At 43.8% G+C, this 25,620-nt stretch overlaps 1 pseudogene; it reads right to left on the bottom strand.

Moving 5' to 3' along the window:
• Positions 1–11,268: 11,268 nt before the first annotated feature.
• LOC101718992 (mitogen-activated protein kinase 6 pseudogene) lies at positions 11,269–14,748 on the bottom strand (annotated as a pseudogene).
• Positions 14,749–25,620: the final 10,872 nt, after the last annotated feature.

Genomic DNA, 25,620 nt, shown 5'->3' with positions numbered 1-25,620 from the left:
TTTGATCATACGACATATGATCAAAAGTGTGGTGAATGCTGCTGCTGAGCTACATGCAATGTAAAGGCAGGCACATAAAAATATGATACTGTGAACTCATCCACCTTATTCAGATATGGCACTGTGCAACTTCTGGCTTTTCTCCAAAGTCAAATAACCATAAATGGTAAATGTTTTGAACTGATCCAGGTCATTACAGTAACCATGACAGTGCAACTAAAGCCAATCATGAAAGAGGACTTCCAAAATGCTTCAGAAAGTGACAGGAAAGATGAGATAAGTGTGTTTGAAGACAGTGAGACTAGTTTGAAGGGCATTAATGGCAATGTGATTTTTTACTGTAATAAGTTAATTTTTTAAAACATTCATTATATTTCCCAATCATACCGGACATTCCAAAGTTGTATTTTTACTTAGGACATACATTTTCACCTCTGTATTTTGTCTTAGGTGACACACACATTTTGTGTTTGGGATTCCCCAAGTAGATTATCTTCAGGGAACATATCCCACACTTGGGGCATGCTGTTCCTCCCCAGACTCCATCAGAGTGAGGTACACTTTTGTTGCCCCATTCTTTGTAACTGGGCTTTGCCTAGCACCCTTAAGTTCTTGTTAGGGCACGTGAGATGGTCTACATTTTTGATGCAGGGCATGTCTTGATGCTTCTGATTTTGTATTCTGAGGATACCTTGCTTCCCAGTCCTGTGATCTGAGCTGTGTTTTGTATCTTCTAGAGCATGACGCCTGTCCATTGCTGTCTCCTGGGTGCATCTTCCAGTGTGCAGTGACTGGGGTCATGGCTGATTTTTAATCAGCTCTAGTTTTGGAGAAGTAGCCACATAGAAAAATATCATCATGTGACTTGGTACTTTGAAAGTAAAATCTAAATTTCTTTGCAGTGATATGCTGCCTCCTCCTGTTTTGCCATCTGGTACTCCACCTTTCTTGGCATCGCTTCCCCTCCTGTCCATCTTGTCTCCACGATAACTTTGGAGCAGGCTGTTTGAAGATCTTCCTTCTGGCCAGATCAACTGGTGTAAGCCTAGGCACCTGCCTAGAGCCAGCCATTCACAATGCCTTTGCCACACCTCACTCCCAGGCCATAACTGAGTGACCCAAGGGTGGGATCTTGACCCACACTGGGCTAATCAGTCTCTTTCCCTGGAAATGAGGGAATGGTGTTTGCACAGTGCATAGACAGAGGCAGGTCTAAGTTAGCGAGAAGAATGAGGCCATACTGGGCAGAGGCAGAGCTGAGGGACAGAGGGATCCCATGCATGTTTGGATGCAGTTGTTTGGAAGGTCATCTTCATCCCTTTACTCTCATGGCTTCTAACCTAAACATTCTCCTTTTTTTCTGAGTTTCATTCTAGGGTTCTGTCACTTATAACCAAAGCTGTCCTAGTTATTACAGTGAAGTTAGATAATGTGTTGCCAGTGCAAAGTTATATATACAGTAACTGCATTTCAGGCCAGGGGTGTGTTCCTAAAGCCCTTTGTGATTGATCCTGGATGGATAGTTCTGTTTCCCAGCTAAGGTGCTGCTGCAAGGTGTAATTACCTTAAACACAGTACACAGTTTACTTGACCTTTCAAGCATTGACTGTGTCAAAGACTGTAGGGCTGTTTTTCTTTCCTTCTTTCTTCTTAAAGTAATTTGAATTTGAGGGTGGGGAGATTTTTAATGGTTATAAAAACTTTGCAAAAATTATTCCACATCTCTCTTCTCAGAAGATTCAAGGTTTAGCTTTTCCAGATATTGCTAGACACTCTTCCAAAGCGATTGTATTAATTATCCTCCCATCAGCAGTGTAGATTTCTGGTTATTGCATGTTTTCAGCACCATTTGGTACTGTCAGTCTTTTTCATTTTAGTGATTTTACATTTAAACTGTGGCTAGGTAGTGGTATCGCATAGTTTTAATTTGTGTTTTCCTAATGACCAAGGAGCTAGAGCAGTTTATGATGGCCATTTGGATATTGTGTTTCACAGAGTACTTACCTATTCAAGCCTTTTGCCTATTTTCCTGTTGAGCTGATTCTCTCATACTTATTGATTGAGGTGCATTATACATTCTGGATATGGTTTTTATTGGATATAGGTATTGCACATATCTTCTCCCATGCATGGCTTCCTCTTTTATTCTTTTACCATTGTCTTTTGCAGAACAAAATTATTTTAATGAAAATGAAAACCTTCCAATTTTTTCCATTACAGTGTTAGGGCCATTAGAGCCTTGGAGGTTTCTGAGTATGACATGGCCCCCTTGTGCATCATCTTTTGTTACTTGATCTGCCAATTGATTTCCTTTTGTTATGGGGTCTTGTCCCTTTTGGTGCCCTTGGCAGTGTATAATGGCCACCCTTTTTGGCTCTCGAATAGCCTCTAGGAGTTGGAGTATTTCTTCTTTATTTTTAATTTCTTTTCCTCCTGCCATCAGGAGTCCTCTTTCTTTGCATATGGCCCTGTGAATGTGAATGGTGGCAAAGGCATATTTAGAATCAGTATAGATGTTGACAGTTTTTCCTTTTGCCCATAGGAGGGCCCAGATGAGTGCCCAGCATTCTGCTGTCTGTGCCGACCATCCCTTGGGGAGAGGGCCTGCTCTGATGACTTGGTCTGTGGTGATGACTGCATATCCTGCCAGCCATTCCCCACCCTGTATGAAGCTGCTGCCATCTGTGAACAGGGTAGGCTCTGGTAGCTACTGAGGTCAGGTCAACTGGAGAACAGCTCATTGGCAACTTCTTCGTAGGCATGGTCAGGTGGGCCCTCCTCAGTTGGCAGGAAGGTAGCTGGGTTTTGAGACTGAACAGTGTCTGAAATGACTCTGGGGTTTTCACAAAGCAAACCTTGATACTGAGACATCCTGGCATTTGAGAGCCATTTATGTCCTTGATTGTTCATCAGAGTTATAACAGAATGGGGAAACATTACCTCAAGGTTCTGTCCCAGAGTTAATTTGTCTGCTCTTTTGATGAGGGTGACAGTTGATGCCAGGGTGCAGAGGCAAGGGGGCCATCCGACTGCTATGGTGTCTAGTTGTTTTGACAGATAGGCCACTGGCCTCTGCCAGTGTCCTACTATCTGGGTCAGGACCCCAAGGGCCACATAGTCCTTTTTATGAACAAAGAGATTGAATTCTGGGGTCACATCTGGTAGCCCCAGCACAGGGGTGCTGATGAGTAGCCATTTGATCTCTTTGAAGGCTGTTTCTTATTGGCCCTCCTATTTTAGAGGCCGGTTTTCTGGTTTGGTGAGAGTGGCATAGAGGGGCTTGGCTTTTTCTATGAACCCTGGGATCCAGGTCCTGCAGAATCCAGCGACTCCCAGGAACTTGCTGTTTTTTTCTGTTGTCTGGTCTTGGGAGGGAACAAATAACTTGTTTTTCTCTGTGTTTCCAGAGAACAGGATTCCCTTAGTTTTGATGAACCCCAGGTAGTGAACAGAAAGCCGACATATCTGTGCCTTTCCCAAGACACCTTGGAGCCTGCGTCCATGAAGAGCTGTAAGAGGGCTTGTGTTCCCTCCCGGAAGTCCTGTTTGTTTTTACTTGCCAGCAAGAGGTCATCTACACACTGAAGCAGTGAGCAGTTCAGTTTTTCCCCTGGAAGGGCAGTCAGGTCAGCTGTCAGGGCTTCCCTGAACAAGGTGGGAGAGTTTTTGAAGCCTTGAGGAAGTCTTGTCCAAGTTAACTGTATCTTTTGTCCTGTGTGGGGGGATCTTCCCATCTGAAAGCAAAAAGCAACTGACTTTGAGGGGCCAGGCCCAGGCAGAAGAAGGCATCCCTTGGATCTAGACAGGTGAACATAGTGCCTCAGGTGGGAGTAGGCTCAGCAGAGTATAGGGGTTGGGAACAACAGGGTGGATGATGACAGTAGCCTTGGTAATTGCTTGGAGATCTTGTACTGGCTGGTATCCATTTCTTCCAGGCTTTTTGACCAGTAAGAGAGGAGCTGACACTCTGAGGATACCCTTCAGCAGGTTGATGTGTTCTTGGATCCCGATCCGTGCCTCCCCTGGGTATGGCATATTGCCTTAATCTGACAGGTGTTGTCCCCAGTTTGAGTTCCACTATGATTTTCTTTCCTGGCCAGTCCAGCAGGGACTTTTCAGCCCATACTTCCAGATAAGCCTGTAGCAGGTATGGGGGGGGTTATTTCCTCCTGGTCAACAGCACATAGCCTCCATTCTTCCTCCCTGGGGACTATCACGCATAGGATCAGGCTTTCTTGGCCACCAAGAGTCAGGCTGGCAGGTGCCCTTGATGTGAAATCTATTTGGGCTCCCAGTTTGGTTAATAAGTCTCTTCCCAAGAGAGGTATAGGACCTTCAGGCAAGGAGAGGAACTCATGAACCACCTTATGTCCTACCATTTGCCAGGACCATGGCTAGCAGAATGGGCAGGCTGTCTGGACCCTGTTGGCCCCCAAGATGGTGGCCTCTTTCTTTGTGAAGGGTGTCACCAGAGTGGTCACAACAGAATGTTCTGCTCTTGTGTCCACCATGAAAGTTTATTGGTTGGCTCTCAGCTGTCATTTTAACTGGGCGGGGGCGGGGGGGGGGTCCCAGGAGCCAAGACTGAGGGGGCCCAGTCTGTCCTCATCTGAGTCAATCCCTGCAGGTCCAATCATGCCTGGCATTGTTGGCTCTGATTGGTAGTGGGGGCTGGTGTAACTGAGGGCCTTTTGTTTTGGAGAAAATCTCTTCCAGTTCAGGCATGCATTTTTTCAGTGTCCAGTCTCTTTGCAGTAAACACACTGGTCAGAGCACAAGGGTATCTGTTTCTGTGTCTCCCTTTTGCATTGTGGTCCTGGCTTCGGGACAGGGTCTGACCTTCCTACTGTTACTGCAAGAAGTGAGACTTTTTTCTTCATTTGTTTGTCTGCTTCATGCTGGGCCTCTCAATCCTGGTTGGCAAAGACTTTGGTAGCAACCTCCAGGAGCTGGGTGGTGCTCATCCTGTAAACTCTTCAAGCTTTTGGAGCTTTTGGTGAATGTCAGGGGCTGACTGGGCCATGAAGGCAACGTTAACCATTCACTGGTTGGTTTTCAGGAGCTTCAGGATTGAATGAGGTATAGATATGGAATGCCTCACAGAGTCATTCATAAAAGTCACCAGGCAACTCATCTGGTTTTTGAGTCACAGAGGCAGTCTTTGACATGCTTGTTGGCTTTTTGGCTCCTGTTCAGATGCCCCTCAGGATTGCCTCTCTATATTATTTGAGGGAGGACTGACCATCAGGGAAATAGAAACCCTATGCTGGCTTGGTTTCAGGAGCCACCGTCCTTGCCCATTCCTTGAGTCCATGGTTCCTCCAGGGGCCTGTTCTTGTAACCACTTTTTGGCCTCTGTGAGAATTCTATGACTTTCGTCAGTATTGAAAAGAGTCAGGAGCAGCTGGTGGCAATCATCCCACATGGGCAGGTAGGTCTGGAAGATGGACTCCATGAGAGTGATGAGAGCCCGTAGTATCTCAGAGTAAGATGGATTGTGTTGCTTCCAGTTGAGAAGATCAGCAGTGGTGAAGGGCTGATAATAGAGGGTGACCTGGATGGGTTGGATGGATTCATCCTCTAGGACTTCCATGGGGCCATGTGCTTCCTGGAGGGGCAGCTGGACAGCTGGGGGCTGTGCCTAACAGAGGTGCCTGGCAAGGGGTTCATCTGAGGGATTGGTCCAGATGGCATCTGGGATTATGACAGGACTGGAAGCTAAAGAAACAGGTGGTGGGTGGGGACTTGAAGGAGGTGGGCTCTCTGGAAGGACTGGTGTTGGAGGTGCTGAGGAGGATGACTTGAAGGCATAAGGTAGGGACTAGAGGTCTTCTTCAGGAGACCCATGGTGAATAAGTCTCTTGGGGCCTTTCAGTGACTGACCAGGTCATAAAAGACAAGGATCCTACTCTGTCCCTTACTGTTGGTACAGAACCACACCCAGTATGGGAAGGTCTGGGCAATTTCTAACCAGAAATATATATAGGGGAATTGGTCTCCATGGAAGGTACAGGACCTGGTGACAACTTGCCACACTGCTTGAATGGTGGGAAAGTGTAACGTTCCCTCAGGTGGCTAGCCAGTGTTGCACTTAAGCCATTCTACTTCACAGAGGATCCTGAGTTTGGAGGGTTTCATTTTGATTCCATAGTCACCAGTGAAACCTTTCTTAAAATTCTTTAACATACAATGTAAGACAGAGAGCTGGCTAGGTGTGTTTCCCGTGCTGTATGTGGTGTTCCTTGAACCATGTTGCCAAAGGGTGTGAGTCCCCAGAGTAGATCACTCAGATGCCTGCCTGGCCACATCCCCTGTGGGAACTTAGGCAGGTCTTAGCTGAATGTGCACCCATAATTCCAGACCTAGGAGGAGGGTCATCTTTATGCCATAGATGCTGCCATGGAAACACAGGTTAGGGCCCACTCAGACTCTGTAGCCAAGGCCATGGAGCCTCAAAGCCTAATTTTGACAAGCCACAATCAGATTCACAGTCACTCACACAGTCATCCAGAGGTTAAACATTTCCTCGCCCCTTATGGGAGATCCCTGACTGAGGTATCTGGTCTGAGAACTTGGGAGGTGATTAAATGCCCCTTCTGTCCATGGGAACAGCCCTGGCTGGGACTGAGCCCCAGGGTCTTACCTTGTCCTGAAGTCTTGATTGAGGACTCATGTCTCCTCCAAGTTTGGTCTGGAGAGGTAAGTACAGTTGTCAGTCACCCTCACCTGGTGAAGGAGGTCCTGCCAAGATAGGGTGGGGCAAGCTGCCTCATTCCTTGGAGAGGGCTCCTGGTGGCCACTCTCCAACTCCAAGCCAGTGGCTCAAAAGGCCAGCATGGTCAAATTTCCTGGTCAGGGAACCAAAATTGTTACAGAAATTTTAGGTTTACCAGAGATGCAGGAAACAATGACCAGGCACTCAAAGATATGAAGAGATTTAAAAAAAAACTTTATTATACTTGTGGGCCCAGAGGAAATAAACTCTCCAGAGTCTGAGCACTGAGCCAGAGTTATATTACTCCTTTTATACAGAAAGTATAGAAGCAGAACACAAGCAGTAACTCAGGTAGTGACAGCTTGTAACAGTACATCTAGGTGTCTTTGGTCCAGTGAGAAGAAACAGGTTCTCACAGAAATAGGATGTAGCAAAACCATTATCTTTAGGAACAGAGTTGTTAGGGCAAAAAAACAGCTGTCAGAAAGGAGAAAGATTAAGGGAAAGGTGTCAGACAGCATTTGTTATAGCCTTAATATTTTATCTAATATTTAAGTTTAAGTTTTGCCTTCCTCTTCTGCGGTCAGGAGGTTGTATGTTTATCTGCAGAAGCAGAGAGAACATTGTGGCTAAGAAGTAGGAGCATTATCTATTTGGGGGCTTCAGGTAAGGCACCTGGATATAGTCAACTATCAGGCAAGAAGTGAAAGCTTACAAAAACAAAAAGAAGGGAGCCCCAATTGTTTTCTTTATTACTATAACAAAATATAATAAACTGAGTAGCTTATAAACAACAGAAATCATACATAGCTCTAGAAGCGGGATAGTCCAGGATGAAAGGCACTGGCAGATTCCATATGTGGTGACAGCTCCCTCCCTGGCCACTTTTCATGGTGTCTTCACATGATGGAAGGGACAGGAACCTCTCAGACCACTTGTAAGGGCAATGATTCCATTCATGGGGGCTCCATTCTCATGACCTAAAGTCCCACCAGCAAACACCATTCATTGCCTTGGAATTAGGGCTTCAACATGAGAATTCAGAGGGGACGTAATCATGTGGACCAGGACATCTTCAAGTCTCTAAAACACCTTCAGTATATAGAGATACTTCTATTCCATGGAATCTAATTATAAATAAAACAAGGTATTTTCTAAGAAGATCAAAGCACATTTAGTCTCATGTTTCCATATGCCTTATTGAAAATGAGGTCTTCATCATAATGAAGTGCATCTTTTCTTATTTCATATTTCATTTTAATTCCTAAGTCCCTTATAATTTAAAACCATATGTTTCTTAATGGTATGAGGATAAAGAAGCAAGAATGTTCATGGTGGTTTGTTGGGGTTTTTTTGGTACCGGGGATCGAACTTGGGTCCTTGTGCTTGTGCAGCAGGTGGTGAAACCACTGAGCTAAATCCCTGGCCCCAAAACATGACTTCTTAGTCCTGGATGGTCTTCAGGTTTTGGTTCCAGTTCTTGGTTGTAGTCTTATGCAAAGCCCAGATGTATTCGTTTTCACATTGAACCTGGATTTCAGGGGCTTCTGCAATACTTTACCAAAAGACTGAGGTCGTGGGATTTTGTCATAATGAGGGTACAGGAGATGAGAGGCAAGATCAAGGCCCCAAGACAGCTTAAAAAGGCAGACAGATGGGAACTGGCAGCTGACTTAATATATAAGGCAAAAAGAGCACAAAAGACTAAGCCTGAGATGCAAGCTGCAGTCTTTATGAGCAAGAATGTAGGTACCTCCCAAATGGGGAAGCTGGGAGGATGTATTAGGCCGTTTTGTGCTATTCTAACAAAACACCTGAGGCTGGCTAATGTACAAAGTTGATTTAGTGTGCTGTTTTGGAGGCTGAAAGACTGATACTGGGTGGTGGCATGGTTTGTGTTTAGACGCACCCCCCTCAAAAAGCCTCATGCAGATGAGGTGGGGCTTTCTTTTTCAGAGATGGCTGAATCTGGAATATGTGATGCTGGGATTAAGGGCATGTGATTATTAAACCACTACACATAAGTGATTGGTTTGGCACCACCTTAATCCTGGTAGTCTGGATGGGGTAAAAGGGGCAGAAAGAAGCTGTTAATGTCTCTTGTTGCTTTCGTTGTTTTCCACTGCCTGAACTGTTGCTCCTCTGCCACCCTGCCGTGGAGCCAGCCAATTATGGACTGAAACCTCTGGGAACTGTAAGCCAAATAACCCTTTTCCCCTTTAACTTTGGATGTCAGGTATTTTGTCTCAGCGATGAGAGAAAAGTATCTGAGACAGAAATTTGGTATCAGAGAAGCAGGGTCATTGCTGTGACATTACCTGACCGTGCGGCTCAAGAGCCTATGAAACTGGCTTGTGGGAAGGGGAAGAGTTAGGAAAGATTCGGAGATGCCACCTGAAAAAGTAGAGCTGAAACACCTTAGGGTGTACCATATGGGAGATTCTAGTCAAAGCTCAGAAGACCAGAAAACTGGTAAAGACCAGGCTCAGGAGGTTTCTGCTGAGAAGAAGGACTGCATTGGCTGTTGGACTCCAGATGATGTGTGTTATGCCTTAGCAGAAAGTTTGTCTGCATTTTGCTCATGTCCAGAGACTTTGTCTGAGACTGAGATTAAGGGCAGTGGACTAATTAATCTGGCAGAAGAAATTTCAAGGCAGTCTAGTGTTGAGGTGGTGGCATGACTACTGTTGGGGGCTTTCAGCCCAATTTATGTTGAGAATCAAGGGCAAAGAGGTCAGCAGAATGATTTAAAATGTTTTTAGTTTGGCCAGAAAGAAAGCTCGAGTAAAGCTGTGGACTGCAAAGACAGAGCAGAGGAGATCTTGATTGCTAAGAATGAACAGAATAGAAAACATGGACTGAGGGCATCAGAAGAAGCAACAGGACTCCATCCTCTGCAGCCTCAAAATTGCAAATGTTAAAGACTTTGCTTTGAGAAGAGAGCCCCAGGGTACCATGTTCCAGAATGGCAGCAGCCCCACCAAGTTCCAGAATGGCAGCAGCCTAGAGAATTTGTTCATCAGAATTGGAATCAGAATGCTCAGCCATCTAGGCACTCAACCCCTACAGCCAAGAGAGTGAAAACTGGCTACTACTGCTCCAGCTGACAGCAGATCTTGGCATAATCTACATGATGCTAGTTTTAGGTGCATGCAGAATGGAAGAATTGTGGTGTCAGAAAGGCTGCCACCCAGATTTCAGAAGCAGGCCTGGGAGGCCAGGCAGGTGCCCCTGAGAGGGCAGCGCGTGAAGCTCTGAGTTTGAAGCCAAAAGTGCAGTGGAGACCCCAAAAGTTTGGAGATGTTAGAAGCATGGATCATCTAAGGAAAGCTTCAAGGAGAGAACAGAACTGGCCCAAGAGAGAAGCCATGGTAGCTACAACCATCAGCAGTGCTGTAGGGGTGGAGCCACAGAAGCCCTTTGGAGTTCATGACTTGCCACAAATTGCCAGGGATGCTAGAAGTGGAATTGTGGGATTTAATGTTTACCCTGCTGGATTTTGGACTTGCTTTGGTCCCATTCCTTTGTATCCCTGTTTGAACCTTTTGGAATGGTAGTGTCTATCTTGTACCATTGAATGTTGGAAGTGTTTGACTTTCTTTTCATTTGTACAGTGGCTTGCAGCTAAGAATTTACCTTAAATGTCAGAGGAGACTTTGGACTTGGACTTTTCAGCAATGCTGAAATTGTTAGGACTTTGGCAACTCTTGGAGATGGACTAAATGCTTTTTTGCATAAAGAGATATGCATGAGTTTTGGGGGGGCCCAGGCAGAATATTATGGCTTGTGTGTAGATGTCCCCCCAAAGCCTCATGCAGATGAGGTGGGGTTTTCTTTTTCAGGGATGGCTGAATCTAGAATGTGTGATGCTGGGATTAAGGGCATGTGATTACTAAACCACAACACATGAGTGATTGGTTTGGCACCACCTTAATCCTGGTAGTCTGGAAGGGGTAAAGGGGGGAGAAAAAAGCTGTTAAGGTCTCTTGTTGCTTTTGCTGTTTTGTGCCACTGTGAACTGTTGCCGCTCTGCCATCTTGCCTAATTGGAGCATAATTGGAGCCAGCCAATTATGGACTGAAACCTCTAGGAACTATAAGCCAAATAAACCTTTCCTCCTTTAACTTTGGGTATTGGGCATTTTGTCTCAGCAACAAAAGAAAAGTAACTAAGACAGGTAGTGCTACCTGTTTGGTTTCTGGCAAGGACCTCAGGGCAAATGCCATTAGGCAGGAGCATGCTCAAGAGGGGTCACAAGGTGACACAGGAAGCAAGAGACTAGGGAGAGGCTTACTTCTTTTAGCTTTATAAAAACCAGGGTTCCATAAGAGCTAGGTTAATGCTTTCTGAAGGTGGTGCTTCTAATGATGTCATCATCTCCCAATAGGCCCTGCCTCTTAAAGGAACCCACCACCTCTTAATCCTACCACACTGGGGACCAAGCTTCCAACTGGGGACCAATGCATCCTTGTGGAATGAGCCACATCCAGACCACAGCAGAAGAGAGGTGAGAGCTGGGACCTCACATGTGCAGAGTTAGACAATGCACTGGGCTATTCCATGTCAGTCACTTTACAGGGTGGACAGTCAGATCCAATGGAGCAGGTGGCTCTGATCTGGATGTGGCAGTAAGCATGGAAGTAGGAATGAGGAATTCTCTGGGAGAAAGGACAAGGGTGCTTGAGGAGAAAGAGGACCTGACTTCAGGGTCCATTGATGTGGCAGGGCACAAAAATGCCAAGAGGAACCAAGCAAGAGCTAGGTACCTCACCTGGGAGAGGCACACCAAGCCAGGTGCCTGGCAGAGCTCTGTGTTCCTGGCAGAGAAGTCTAGACCAGGAGGAAGGTTAGGCTAGGGAGCTCATTGTTCCTGTAACCAAACATCCATTTGGCCATCAGAAAGATGCAAGTAGAATTCTCCCACCAGCCCTCCCACGTGCATTTCAGTGCATTCCAAGGAGGCTTTCTGTGGTTGGATACATATACTATACTTTTCTTTCTTTTTATGAAGTTAGAATTAATTGTGTATTTTTTGTTTTATTTTGTTTGTTTGTTTTTGCTGGCCAGGATAGCCAATGATAAAGACAGTATTCAGTAACATAAAGTAAATGAGACAAATTCTAAGAAACTACCATGACATATGCTACATTTAAACTAACTTTATTCATTCAAGCAATAGGATTAGGAGTAGATCATTCAATCAAAACACACAGTAAAAACAAAAAGTGTCTTACCATGTATCACTTTTAAACTACAATAATGATGTACTGAGGACCCCTGAAATGTTCTAGGAAACCTCTAGTAGGCACCAGTCTCCTGCCCAGTGTATGATACAGTCCTGAGAAAAAACCCTAAAAAACAGAACTAAGAGAGACAGAAAGCGGGATGCCAGGATGACCAATGCTGGTGCAATCGACAAAGGCGCTGACCAGTACAAGCCACTGATTTTTTTTTTTTTTTTGGTACCGGGGATTGAACTTGGGTCCTCATGGTTCTGAGGCAGGTGGCAGAACCACTGAACTAAATCCCCGGCCCCAAGCCACTGATTTTTATTGGTAATCAATTAGGGTAAAGGCAATCTACATGGAAGGGAATTACTACGTGCAAGGATGTGCAGCTGTGCAGTTTCTATGAAATTAATGTAAACAAGGCTCCTAAAGGACAAGACAAAGCATTCTTGAATTAGGAATAAAATAGACAAAATTTATGGTTGTAATTAGAACACTGTCCTTCTAGTAAGAAGATTTTAATCGAATTTGGGTGCAAGTAACTCTGACTTTGGCACATAGGCTTTGGCTGGACTCACTTCTATAAACAAGCCAATCGTGGGGTTAACTCTTTACAGCCTGCACTGCTCAAGCCTGCCTTGTGCATAATCAATATTGATGTACCTTAATTACTTCATGCACACAAGTCTAATATTATAGTTTTTTTAAAACCACAATTAAGACTTCTGGGAACATATTGTAATAAGGTAATTCCTAATTTTTCTTTGTAGATAGATCAAGCACCTCCAAAATACAAATTCCTTTACACAGTGAGTACTTTATTTCAAATGAACACTTTGGTATATGGAGACAACCTTGGGAGGAGCTGATGGGACATCGTCCTGTAGGTGAGGACAAACTATAGTGCTAAATGCATAAAGTGTCCTTGCAAATAAAATTTTAAAAACTAAGTTCATTTTTATCATAAGTACAGAAAACATACTGCTTTGCTAAAATAAATAAGATGTGATATATCAACACTTCACTATGAATACCAAAACACATTTTGATGATGAGAAGGTTTTAGAATAGTTTCCTACAATGGTCATTAGCTGAACACAAGTCACACCATGAAACACTATGGGTTCATGTGGGTTTTGCTCTATGCTTTTGTACCTTGAGGTACATAATACATGTGTACCAAATTTGGCATTCACTTTCAATTGCTGCTGGTATGGTGTGTTTTAAGAAATGTGCACCACATGAAAAAATGTGAAAATGCTAATGAATGAAAAATATTTTAGGAAAAAAGTAGATATTTTCATGTAGTTCTCTATAGTCTCACTATGTACATTTCGAGCCAAGAGTTTTGTTCCTATAAAACAGATCACTGTTCTAGGAGAGAATGTGTTTACGGGTCTTAGTGCATTTCTTTTGTCCCTTCCCATATTGCATTATTTGCTTGATTCTTTTTTGTGTGCAAACAACATGCCAGGTAAAATGAAAACAATCTCACATGTAGAAAAAAAGTCTGGATTTTTAAAAGCTGAGAACTGATAAAATCCTTACTAAAGGATACCATCTGATTTAAGTAAAAAAAGATGACTTAAACACTGGTAATACAAAAGACAGGAACACAGGAATGTCTGCTGAGTGTTTAGTTCACGTCTCAGGGTGGTGCTGTAGGTCCTAGGGGATACTTTGGGGATACCTTCAGCACAGGGGACTTCAGGGGTACCCCATGGGCTGTGCGTGGACACCAGCTGCTTGTTGAGCAGGAACTCCTGCTGTGGTTCTGAAACACTTCCCTGCTTCCTTTCTCCCCAGGCTTCTGGTCCTTGCTCAGCTCCGTTCCTCACAGGTCGGCATCCTCTTTCCTGCTAAAGAACATGTCCAAGTAATTCATGTGTTTTCCTGCTCAACCTGCTGGTTCTTCCTGATCTTATAGCAGTACCGATTAATGAGGTCCTGAGACAACTGGAACAGTGCTTCCAGCTGAGCCAGGCTGGCCATGCCTTTCTCTGCTTCTCTCAGCTATTGACTTGGAGATCAAGCTTTTCAGCTCTAGCTGAGACATAGAACTATTCAGGTCACTTAATTTGTCCACAACACCAGTGGGCTCATCCTGTGAACTGAACTGAATACTTCCCAAGATAGAGGAATCAAAATCAAACCCTTGATTCTTTATCTTGTCCTTCTCTGCCAGCTGTTGAGATGCTTCCTCAAGTGCCATCTATGCCTTAACTAACTGTTCCTATCACAGTTTGACTTGCTTGCTTTTCTTGGCAGATTTCTCTTTGCTTTGTTCTTTTCCATTGGAAAGATCTGTAATAAGTTTGGCATCATAGTAATGCTTACTCTCCCTCCAAACCAAGTTATCTAAGTGTGACAGTGACCTCATTTTGTAGTTACAGATGTGACCACACTTCAGATAACAGTACTTGTTTTCATGGTGATTTGGGGACTGCCAGCAAGGCTCAGAGGAGTAATTGGTATCAAAAGCAGGATCTTGCAGGTACTTCTCTTGGTCTCCATCCAAGTAATTTTGAGAATCTATTTGTCCTTCTTTATCAGTGACATCAGACAGGGCTCTTGGGTAAAGCCGAACTTCATCCATATCCAAGTTGTTGTGCATGGGCCAATCATGCTTGGAAAACTGACAATCATGGTGTCTTCCTCAGTTATAAATGTGACCATGAGTTTCATCCATGAGCAAAATATCATCAACTTCATCTTCGGTGTCGAAAGGATAGCTGGAGATGGGCTCATCCATTGGAGAAGCACACATGCTCATGTATGGGCCTCCTCCGCTGCCAACTGGTCCATGGGTTAAGTGTCAGCCGCTATTCCAGGAAGTCCAGTGCATACAACCCTTGCAGCTCTCCACTTAGTTTACAAGAGTCCTCAGTGCAACATGCCCATCCATAGCCAGGATCCAGGAAGGGAGTGGAGAGCAAACAGGGTCAGAGTTAGGAAAACAGGGCTCTTTCTGGGCTCTGGAAGATGATGCAGAAGAGCAGAGAGACAAGCCCTCACCTAAGGGCCAGCCCAGAGAGAGGGGGATGAGAATACAAGGTTTGAGTTCCCCTTAGAGTGTGTGCAGACCATGTGGGAGAAAGGATGTACCTAATCTAATCTTGTTTTATATGTTGCTTTTAAAAAAACTGAACATCATGTGATCACTGCAGAATCTGGACAAGTCTAGGGTAGAGCAGACGGGGAAGACAGGACATGACCATCATGCCTGCACCAAGGGTGGGAGAAAGGAAGCACTGTCCTGGGCTGACAGGGCCACTTCCTGTCCCAGGTTCTCCCTGCCATTCTAAGCCCTTTCTGTGCATCTTTTGTCCCATCTGAAGGGGTGGAAGTTCCTAGAAAGGACATGCACTATGTCAAGAGTCATAATGACTCAGACAGCCACAAAAACAGGAGACAAACATAGAAGATGAGAAAATACACCCAACCTTCAGCATTCCCTTCTGTGGCTGCTCCCAGATGCCCTTCAATTCCAACCCCATTCCTGTCTGCCTCATTCTGGCTTGAGAGAAGCTTTTTCACAAAATATCAGGCCCCAGGCTTCAGGTAGCTCCCTAAGCATGCTGCTATTGGTGGTTTGTACACACACACACACACACACAGAGTTCAATTACCAAAGCCTGATGTTAATGCTAAGAGATAGGAAACTTAATCCTACTATGGTGCTTCGAGGTGGGGCCGTTGGGAAGTGATTAGATTAGATTATAGGGTAGAGTCCTCATGATTGAATCCTGGTGGCTTTTTTTTTTTTTTTTTGAGACAGAGTCTTGCTATATAGTTCAGGCTGGCCTTGAACTCATTGTGTAGCCCAGGCTGCCCTGGAACTCATGGCAATCCTCCTGCCTCAGCCTCCCAAGTGCTGGGATTACAGGCCTGCACCACCATGCTCAGCCATCCTGGTGGGTTTATAGGGAGAGAGAGCACAGACAGAGATACTCATGGTATGTGACATAACACAGAGCAGCCTTTGGCAGAGCCTGCATTGTACTGTTTAGACTTTGTGCCTCAAGAAGGGTGAGGTAAAATAAGATTTTCCTCATAAAGTAGCCTGTCTTGAGTATTTTGTTATTGTAGTGAAAAGCTGACTAATATAGTGATTGATGTCTTGTTTTATAACTGTGAAAACTGGTCTTCTACAAATATATGAGTGTGATCCATATAATAGGTAGTATAGTAATTAGTATATTTATGTAATTAAAATAATATATAGTGTATTAATATAATAGTATATATTTTACTGTTAGTATATTAATGTAGGATATATTAATATAATGTGTAGTAATATATAACATGTTAATATGCAGCACATATATTAATAACATATAAGCCTTATATTCATATGTCACCAGGGTGCTGAATGGAAAGTCTGGGATTTGAGCCAGGTTTGAGGCCTCCATCCCTTGGTTCACATTTAAGACGATGGTAACTAGGGAAGTTTCACAGAATTTGGAAGATGAGGTCCCAAAGCAAGATACGGCTAGAAAATATATTTCGTCTTGTCTTCCTATTGTTTTAAAGTAAGGGAAAGTAACATTAGAGTCAGAATTTCAATTTCTCCTGCATGAGCAGAGGATGTAGCTCCTCTGGGCTTCCATTCCTAGGAGTGGCCATTGGCTGGAGCTGGGTGGCAGTTTCCCTTTGGACAAGATGAGTCCTGGCCTGTCACCCAGTCTCCAAGACTCCCTACTGCTCCCCTGATTTGAGGGCCAGCTCAGCTGTCATTTAATCTTGCGCTCAGGTGCTCCTCCCAGCTTTGATGATCTATGTGCATCCGCGGACAGGCCTTTGTTACCCTTGGTGTGTAGTCTTCCTCCAGGAACACTCACTCTGTAAGAAAGTGAAACCCCTAAGCAGAAACAACAAGCCATAGTGGAGAGCGGTGTTCAGGCGTGAGAGAATCCCCAAGGAAAGTACATTTTGTCTGGGGTTGCTGTAGTGTCCCTCATCAAACCTGTATAAATAACTGCATATTCTACATACTATCAAATCCAAGCCAGGAATTGTTCTGCATATGAAAACCAAGTGTTTGTATGTTTTCCTTAAGTCATTTAACTTAATTTTACAGATAGAACTGTCCTCAAATATTAACCCATCTTCAAGCTGAATGCACAAGATAATCATTGGCTGGTAATAATGTCTCTCTCTCTCCTGCTTACAAGATTGAACAGTGCCCAGAAAAACTGTAACTGTTTTGGGAGAGGTGGTGATTTAGCAAAATGTGCTTTTTCTTTCTTCACCTATGTGTAGGGCCATTTAGGGAATAACTATGTTTGCACAGTAAGGTGTTTTTTTTTTTTGGTGGAAAGTTATTTTTGCAAAAGACACACATTTAGTATTTTCACATTACTGCATCCCTGTTGGCAGCAAAATAAAATACTATTAAGAAGTAAAAGTTAGCAGCTTCAGCTTATATGCTGAGAGCTTCAATATTAAAAAGAAGTAGATGCACCTCTTAAAAGGCCAGTACCAACCCTGCACAGTTCAAGTCACTGGTATAGACTATGTATTTTTCTTAGGATTCAAGATTCCACTGAAGTGATCCATTCTTGTTTCCCCAATAGATTCAGGTAAGAGCCATGGGGCTATTTTACCTCTGCATTTCTCCTTTGATCATTCCCTCATGCCTGGATCAAATAATTTAAAACATTACTTAAGCACTCATGTGCCAGGCCTCATCAACATGGTCCTCTGGGTATAAATAGTGGAAAACCCAAGAAGAGAAAGAAAAGAAGAGCTCAGCTAAGGGCAGAAAGGACCAAGAAAACTCTAGGAGCCCTCTAGGGGCTGCAGCCCAAGAGCAGGCCAGTGCCACTCACCCCTCACCTTGAACTTGGTTACAGAGTGCAGCCTCGCCCCAGTTGCCTTCTCTCTCCCTCTACCTCTCTCCTCCATCTCCTCTACCTCCAGCTCCTTGGGGTGCAGTATGCAGACTCCAGACATTGAGTTCCAGTCTTACTTGGCTCCTAGCCATGACATGACCTTGGCCAAGCTGCTCTGCATTGCTCTCTGAGTAATCGTTTCTTCTTATGTAAAAGAAAGTACTGGACCAAAGAGACTTTAAGGTGCCCTCTAGCTCTAAGCATCCTCAATTCTAGGCCTAAGAAATTGGCAGACATTTTAGCTTTCCTACATAATGATTTGTCCTGTGGCAACAGTGATGTTGAACTGAGCCTATGTCTAAAATGATCTGGTACATAGATAAATATCTGAAAGCATTCTACAATTGTGCTTAGTTCCTGCAAAACTCCTCAGACTCCTTTTTCAACCTTTGCAGTGGTTGGAAGTAGCCAGCATCATAATTAAGAACACAGACTCCAGCAGATTGCCCAGCTCAGCTACTTACCAGTTGTGCAAATTTAAGTAAATTACATATTTAGCTTCTCTTGCCCAAGTTTTCTCATCTGTAAAACAGGCGAAATGAGAGACCCCAACGTCTTAGATTGTAAAAATTAAATGAATTAACATATACAAGATTTTTAGAGCGATACTTGGCAGAGCGTAAACAGTTATTTTTACTATTATTTCATTTTCAACCACAATTACAGAAAAATAGCAGAGGCCTCAGGAATAGTTAGAAATATCCAGAAGGAGTGTTCAGTAAGAAGATACAGGCAGTTATGGGGGAGATTTATCAATTAGATCCCCTTTTCCTTACTTTGTATATTTCTTATCTTAAAATAAATATTTTTATCTTAAAAACAAAACCAGAAAGCCTTCACACTACTCTGCAAAAGCATAGCTCAGGCTCACTGCTTTTACCTCCTCCCACTCACACATCCTTGACAAATTATCATGTGGCCTTTAAAGCCAACTCTGCATCACTGGAATGGTTCTCATGAAGGTGACCAGTGGCTGAATTGGGTGACCCCCATTGCTTCTGTGTACGCTCCATCGCGCTCCACCTCGCTTGTGTCATCTGACCCTTCTTTTAGGTTCTCACGCTCATTTCCCACTCTGCCAAAGAGAAACATCAGACACAAGTCTTCTAACAGTCAGATTCAGTGGAGCCCATGTTGAAGTCCTCTTCCTCCCAGGTACTTTTGGTTTGACACCAGCCCTGACACAGGGCTCAAAATCTCAGTGCCACCTCTGCCTCCTCTTTTTCTCTGCCTCGACAGCCCTGAGTCAGGATTGATCGACTCCTCTCACCCACTGTGGGGGTGCCCCAGGCTGTCCTGTATTCTCATTATTTACTGAACAAACTCTTTATGTTAGTACTGACGCCTTTTGCACTGTGAAAAATAACAAGAAGAAAAGAAACAGCCCCTAGCCCCCATCTGTGCGACCTTCTTACTAGCCTCCCACCCCTAACCCTGCACCATGCCTGGACACAATAAAGAAATGTGTAAAGCTGTGTCCCACACTGTGCTTGACCCAGCGCAAGGAAATCAGTCGGTGAATATTTGTTGAGCAGGAAAGGAATATGAAACGTAATCAAATAGTGACTGTAGTGAGTGCTAAAGTCCACGGGAAGAGGCCAAGATGGTGACTTTTCCTTTTGTGCTTAGGAAATGAGGAAACTGGCACGTGGACTTTTACCATGAAGCTAAAGTGTTCAATCAAAAGGAGAAACTGTTCCAAGTTTCTGGGTAGACAGTACTTTCCCTAAGGTGAAAGCCTTTTTATAGGAGGATAATGAAACAATAAAACATAAAGATCATAAAGGTGATTGGGCAACATATTTTTTCGACTCTTATCAGATTTTTCTAATAAAAACCCAGTTCTCATTTGAGGTGAGTTCTTTGAGGCACTTTCACAATGCAATTCCAATTTATTTTTCTATTAGCTGGGAGAAGATCTTATATATTTTTTTTTTCTTTTAAGCCTGTGGTGCCAAATCCACATCATGCTAGAAGTTTCAGAGTCCAACTTTTCAATGCTTCCAAATAGCACCCTGTGATTGCTGAAAGAGAACATAAATGTGACTGGTAAGATAGGATTCAGGTTAGAATATTAGAAAAATAATTTAAAAAGTAATATCATGTAAGGGCTTCCAGTAAATGCCGAAAGAGGACTTATGTGTGTGATCTGATCATTTATTATATTATGGCATTTGGTAAAATGAATGGAACAGAAGTATTATAATCATGATTACTAGAAATAGATCACATATCGTCCTCTACAGGATAGTTTTAGACACTGTATTGACAAGACATTGGCTTCCTAGGATCTCTGGCTGCCTTGATGAGGTGTGGAATTGTGGCCTCTCTACCCCTTCACTCCATGCTCCATGTCTTAAATTTGAGTTTAAAATGAAATCAAGTATAATTACCCACTTTTTTCAACTAATGGGTGGCAAGAATATGGAATAACAGAACACCTAATACACATCTTGGATAATGTAAAAAGCATGTATATGCTTTGCTTCTAGAATGTTTTATTGTTTGTATTTGAATCTGCATATGTGCTACTATTATAAGAGCTTGCAGTCCTTCATGAAAAAAAAATTCAAGTCCGACTGTGAAGACATGACAACCTTCCTTAACTCCCAGGCCGCTCTACACTGTTCACACGACAAGAGTTCTGTGGTGCTAAGTCTTGAGAAGTGCGGGAACCCAAGCAACAATGTCCTAATAAATTCACGTCTGTCTGTCCCTGTCCTCTGGCAGCAAGTGTCCCACAGCAACTCAGTTCCAAGAACAGGTCAAGCAACTGACTGCCTCACTATGTCCTTTTGACCCCTGGTGATAGAGAAATACTACACAATAAGATCGCTCTGGCCTTTTGCTCGACTTGCCTCCATGTTTTTTCTTCCACCAAATGTTTTGTTCCAGAAATGTAACAGAATTATAATAAGTTTGTACTGCTTTGCGGCACTCCTGCCCAATGTATCAAGATGTTCTGTGACTGTTTGAACTGTGTGACCTTTCAGGAATGTTCTGTAACTCCACCCCTTGCTTCTGTGAGCATGCTATGCCCTACAGGAATGTTCTGTAACTCCGTCCTCTGCTTCAGTGAGCATGCTCGCTTACCCTGTAGATCCCTATATAAGGTGGCTCTCATTTATGGTAAAACTCTCAGACTTCAAGTAAGAACTCCTCTGAGCTCACTCTGTGATAAAGGTTTTTCTCCCCCCCTTTGAGTGATCATCGATCGAATCTTCAAATTGCAAGAGCTTCCACACTGAGATGTAAAGCTCAGCTGTGCCTTTTGAGCTGCAGCACTTAGCTGCACCACTGAGCTGTAACATTTGGCTATAGCACCCAGCTGCCCTGGTCAGCTACAACACTGGGTGTCTGCTTCTCTTCCATCACTGCTACTTCCTCTTGGTTTGACTCAGGTCTGCCCCTCTACTTGCTTCTCTGCCTGTGGCTTCCTCTGGGTTCTCTCATGACTTCTGCCTCCTCTGTTTCTGCTTCTGCTCTGGCAATGAATGAGACTACAAGACTTTGTCTCAAAGGCCATCAGAAGTGAGAGCCCATGAGTTCTATTGGTCTGAGCCCAGTTAACATCTTTCCCATGGGAAAGGGTTCGGGTATTATGGCTTTGTATCGTTCTCTTCGGGATAACGGTGCAGTGAACTCAAAGAGAACTCTGATTAGCTTACTGTGTGTCTGTGTACACTTTGATTAATAACAGGAAAATGACACTCAATAAATCTGCTCATCTGGTATGTAAAAGCTTCAGATAATGGAGTCCATAGGAGGAAAAGCAACAGAACAAAACGTTCTTGGTGATGAAAGGATGAGGCAACTGTTGAGTTGGTGAAATAAGTCAATGTAGGAAATCAGGATAAGCTGCTGGAAAAATGGCTTACACCCCAAGAAGGAACAGGAACCCAGCTGGTGCAAGATTCAGGATCTTCTGGGAAGAGACCTCTGTGTCATGACTCAACTGTGTTCAGCTTTTGCACACCTCTCTTAAAATGGTTCTTCTGCTCTAAAGTGTGGGCAGGACTTGTTGATGTCCCTGTCACCTCCAGGCTGAGATCTGAACATTGCTCTTCCATTCCATTCCATTCCAGAGGCAGGTCACTCTTACAATGCTCGTCTTCAATAAGCATTTGTTAAGTACATAAAACAAATTTCTGTCAAAAGGCTTTTAAAGATTTAAAAAAAAAACTAGGTTTACCATGTATTCTTAGAGATTATCTTGGAAGATTTTATTGATACTTCCAAGGTTTTATTTTTGCAGACCATTTTGATTTCTAACAGTATAAGTGTCTTCTAGACTCCTCATATAGATGTGGGCTTGAAGGAGTCTTAAATGGAGTGTTCATAATTCTAGAAGATTCTTTCTCTGAAGAGACACCTTAGTTTTCACTATATTCACTTCTAAAATGATATGTCATTTTCAGTGGCCCCTGGGGCATTAATATTAGAACATTCAGTCATGTCCTGAGGAAACCTCTCGTTCCTTTGTCCTATTTCTTTTTTTTTTTTTTTTTGTTACCGGGGATTGAACTCTGGTCTTCGCGCTTGCGCAGCAGGCGGCAAAACCACTGAGCTAAATCCCTAGCACTTTGTCCTATTTTAAGCCTTGTGATTTTAATCCTATACCATTTCAAAGTTTAACTTAGGAGGCAAACCAAAAGATTGAGGAAATATTTATTAGTGCTTTTAGTAGAGATTGGGCATGATGTAGCTGCTCAGTAAATTTTTTATGACCTTTATATGACTTTTATTTTTATTCAGGTAAAAATATAGCAACTGTAGAAGATACCAATGACAAAGGACTTCCTCTACCCAATTTGTCTTTTTTCCTTATATTTTACATTAAAATATTCACCATTGAATATTTTTGTTATAATGCTGCTTCTCTGTTCAGAAATGTTCAGTGGTGTCCTCTTACCCGAGGCTGAAGTACAAACTTTCCAACATGGCTTCTGTGGCCTGCCGTGTTTCTGATGCCTCTGTTCATGCCCACCATCTTGGCCAGGCCTCAGCCTGGAGCACTGGGGATGTACTGCCCTCTCTGTGACCTTTGTAATCATGTGTATGTGTGTTCCTTCTCTTTTAATGGTATTTCCTTCTCCCCTATGCCTGTCCAAATCCTGCTCCTGTTATTCAAGGCTCAGATCAAATCTTTCTCCTTCCACAAAATCCTCCTTCATTCTGTAGGTGACCATTTGTAGAAAGGTTCTCAAGTGTGTAGGAGACATTGATGAATATGACAGTCCCTGACCTCGGGCAGTGTAACAGCTGAATGAGGAGCCAGATGAGTCAGCAGGTAAACACATCGTGCTGCCCAGCCCTTATTGTATACTAAAATGCAGAGAAAATGATTGTGTTCATCATGGCACCCTTGACTGCTTATGTCTGGTGGGTTCCAGCCCGTCTAGGTCCCACTGAGCCACTTCAAAGGCTGAGGGGCTCTCAAGCTTGCCCTTCCTCCAACCTACGTGTAGCACACCAGTCTGGAAACTCTGGGAGATGCCACAGTATGAGAAATACACTGATAGGAGCAGGGTCCTTGAGCATGGGTGTCTCTCCCAGGCTTGAGGTGAAGGAGGGCTTCCCGTGTCGGTGGCATCAAGCTGGGTCCTGAAGGATGTTAGCTGGCCCTAAAAGGGGGTGGGGTGGGGAAAACAGTAAGGAGTCTACCAGGGGCAACTGTGTGTGCCACCATGTGGGAGAGAGAACAAGGCTCAGTTCATGGGGGCATGAGACAGGAGGGTCCCAGTGTTCCTCTTTGTCTTTCAAAATGTAGGCCACATCATGTGGGGTTTGTACAACATCATCATTTGATAGAAAAGTCCCTACAAGTGACACTGTCATGTCAGCTGCCCTAAGACACTAGGTGGTCTCTTTGAGGAGCAATGGCAATCAGAGAGGTGTTTTCTAGAGTGCATATGAGTTGCATGTGAGCTGGAAGATTAGAGAGGATTACAGTCCCCAGTCCCTCATGTTTCTAGGATGGATCTTTGGTTAGCTTGAAAGAATGCCAGGTGTGGTTTCTTATTCTGACACCGGGCTGGTTGTTTCTCCTATCACCTCCAGCCCTCTCTCAGGCTGCCTTTCTACTGCCTGCCCTGTGCTGCTGGAGTTGGCAGGCTGCATTCCCCGCTCTACCACCAGCCAGCTTCCTATTGGGTTCTGCAAGGAGGAGGCACTGGTGGGGATGGAAGGCAAAGGAAGGAGGGGTGCTTCCTCCCTCTGGCTCCCTCCAATGAGTATGGCAGTTGTTGCAGGTGTTGGACACAGCTGCAAGAGTGATGGAGGTGGGGCAGTTCCTGCTGGCAGCTGTGCAGGCTCCCAGTAGCTACAGCAGTGGTTCCCCAGACGTGCACTAGCAGATGGCAGCCAGAGGAGGGGAGCTCCATCTAGGGCCCTTAGCAGGGGCTGGTCCCTGGGGGTCCATCCTGCTTCCTCTTTACTTCTCTGGCTCCTTCTTTCTTCATTGTGTCTTTCCAGCTCTTCCTACACCTTTGCAACCAACTGCCTGAATGATATTCCCCCTGTCCAAATACCTAAAAATAGTCTCTTCCTCCTCCCCATCTCTATCCTCCCCCTCTGCCCCATCTTTTACTTCCCCCTTTCCGTCTTCTATTTCTATATCTCCTTCCCCATCCTCTCCTCCTTTCCCCCTCTTCCTCTCCTCCCTCTTCTTCTTGCTTCTCCTCCTTCTTTTCCTAACTGGACTCTGACTGACATACTCATAGTTGGTATGTTCAGTTCCCCTCAAATAGGGTAAAGAAACACCTGAGGCATGGAAATGTAGCATACATTCCATTGTCCAGACACCCATAACTCCAGGATTGATGGTCATGGTTCGGGATACATTATGTGAATAAAGCTTTTTATTCTGTTTGCAATGAATTGATAGAATAGTGCAGTTGAACTGCTGAAATTGGTTTCATACATGGGTGAATTTAAGATGCATAGCTGTTGATCTAGCATCTTTTACAAGTACCAAATTCACAAAGGAAGAAAAAGAAAAAGAAAATCCTTAAAGCTCTATAATTCTCTGGCACATAATTCTCTTCCACTGTGTCTTCTGAGTGTACATCAAATATAATAAAAACAAGTGAGTCAGCTTTAATGGTGTGGCTAAGTCACTTACAAGGGAAAAACAATCCCGCCAAGCTTCTTAAATTATCTTGGCAGAGACTTTTGCTGCCATAAGACATTGCTGATTGTTCTAACAATGCAAGGAAGGCAGCCTGTTCCCAGTAAGATAGTTGGATTCTCTTTTATTTTAGGGTTTTCTTAGGGAGGCAGTTAGTAGTGTCTTGTACACATATGTAAACACCATAGGCTACAGCACTTACATAGGTCTTAACATTCTATCCCTAGTAGCCATGTAATCTAGCTTTTATCTGAATAACCTGATAGGTACATCTGCCCCAATGGTGGGACTCAGAAATAGGAAAGGTGCATTTCAGTATATGTGCTGCCAAAGCGAGCACAGGAAAGGTGCATTTCAAAGGGAACTTGAATGAACAAAAATGTGAAAAGAAAGAATAAAAATTAAAAATGGAAGTAATTTAGGTTTCTGCTAAATTCATCTGTCCTTTATCTGGATGAGCCCTCATGTCCACATGTGAAATGTGGTGTTGGTTCTTTCTCATTAAATTTCTTGGGTCTCATGTGCGCTATCTGGTTACGTAACAAATAATTTCTACACTGAGTCTAAAACACTCCGTGGTTAACAAAGGGTTAATAGTCCCTTACAGCCCATCTTGGTCCCAGGTCTGCTATAGTTTCTAGATGAAAGCAATAA

This window comes from Heterocephalus glaber, unplaced genomic scaffold (genome assembly GCF_053883595.1).
Source record: "Heterocephalus glaber isolate CG9 unplaced genomic scaffold, H.glaber_assembly_v1.0 deba00000470, whole genome shotgun sequence".
Classification (NCBI taxonomy): Eukaryota; Metazoa; Chordata; class Mammalia; order Rodentia; family Bathyergidae; genus Heterocephalus; species Heterocephalus glaber.
Note: the sequence above shows the minus strand (reverse complement) of the source record. Positions and strands in the feature narration are given on the sequence as shown.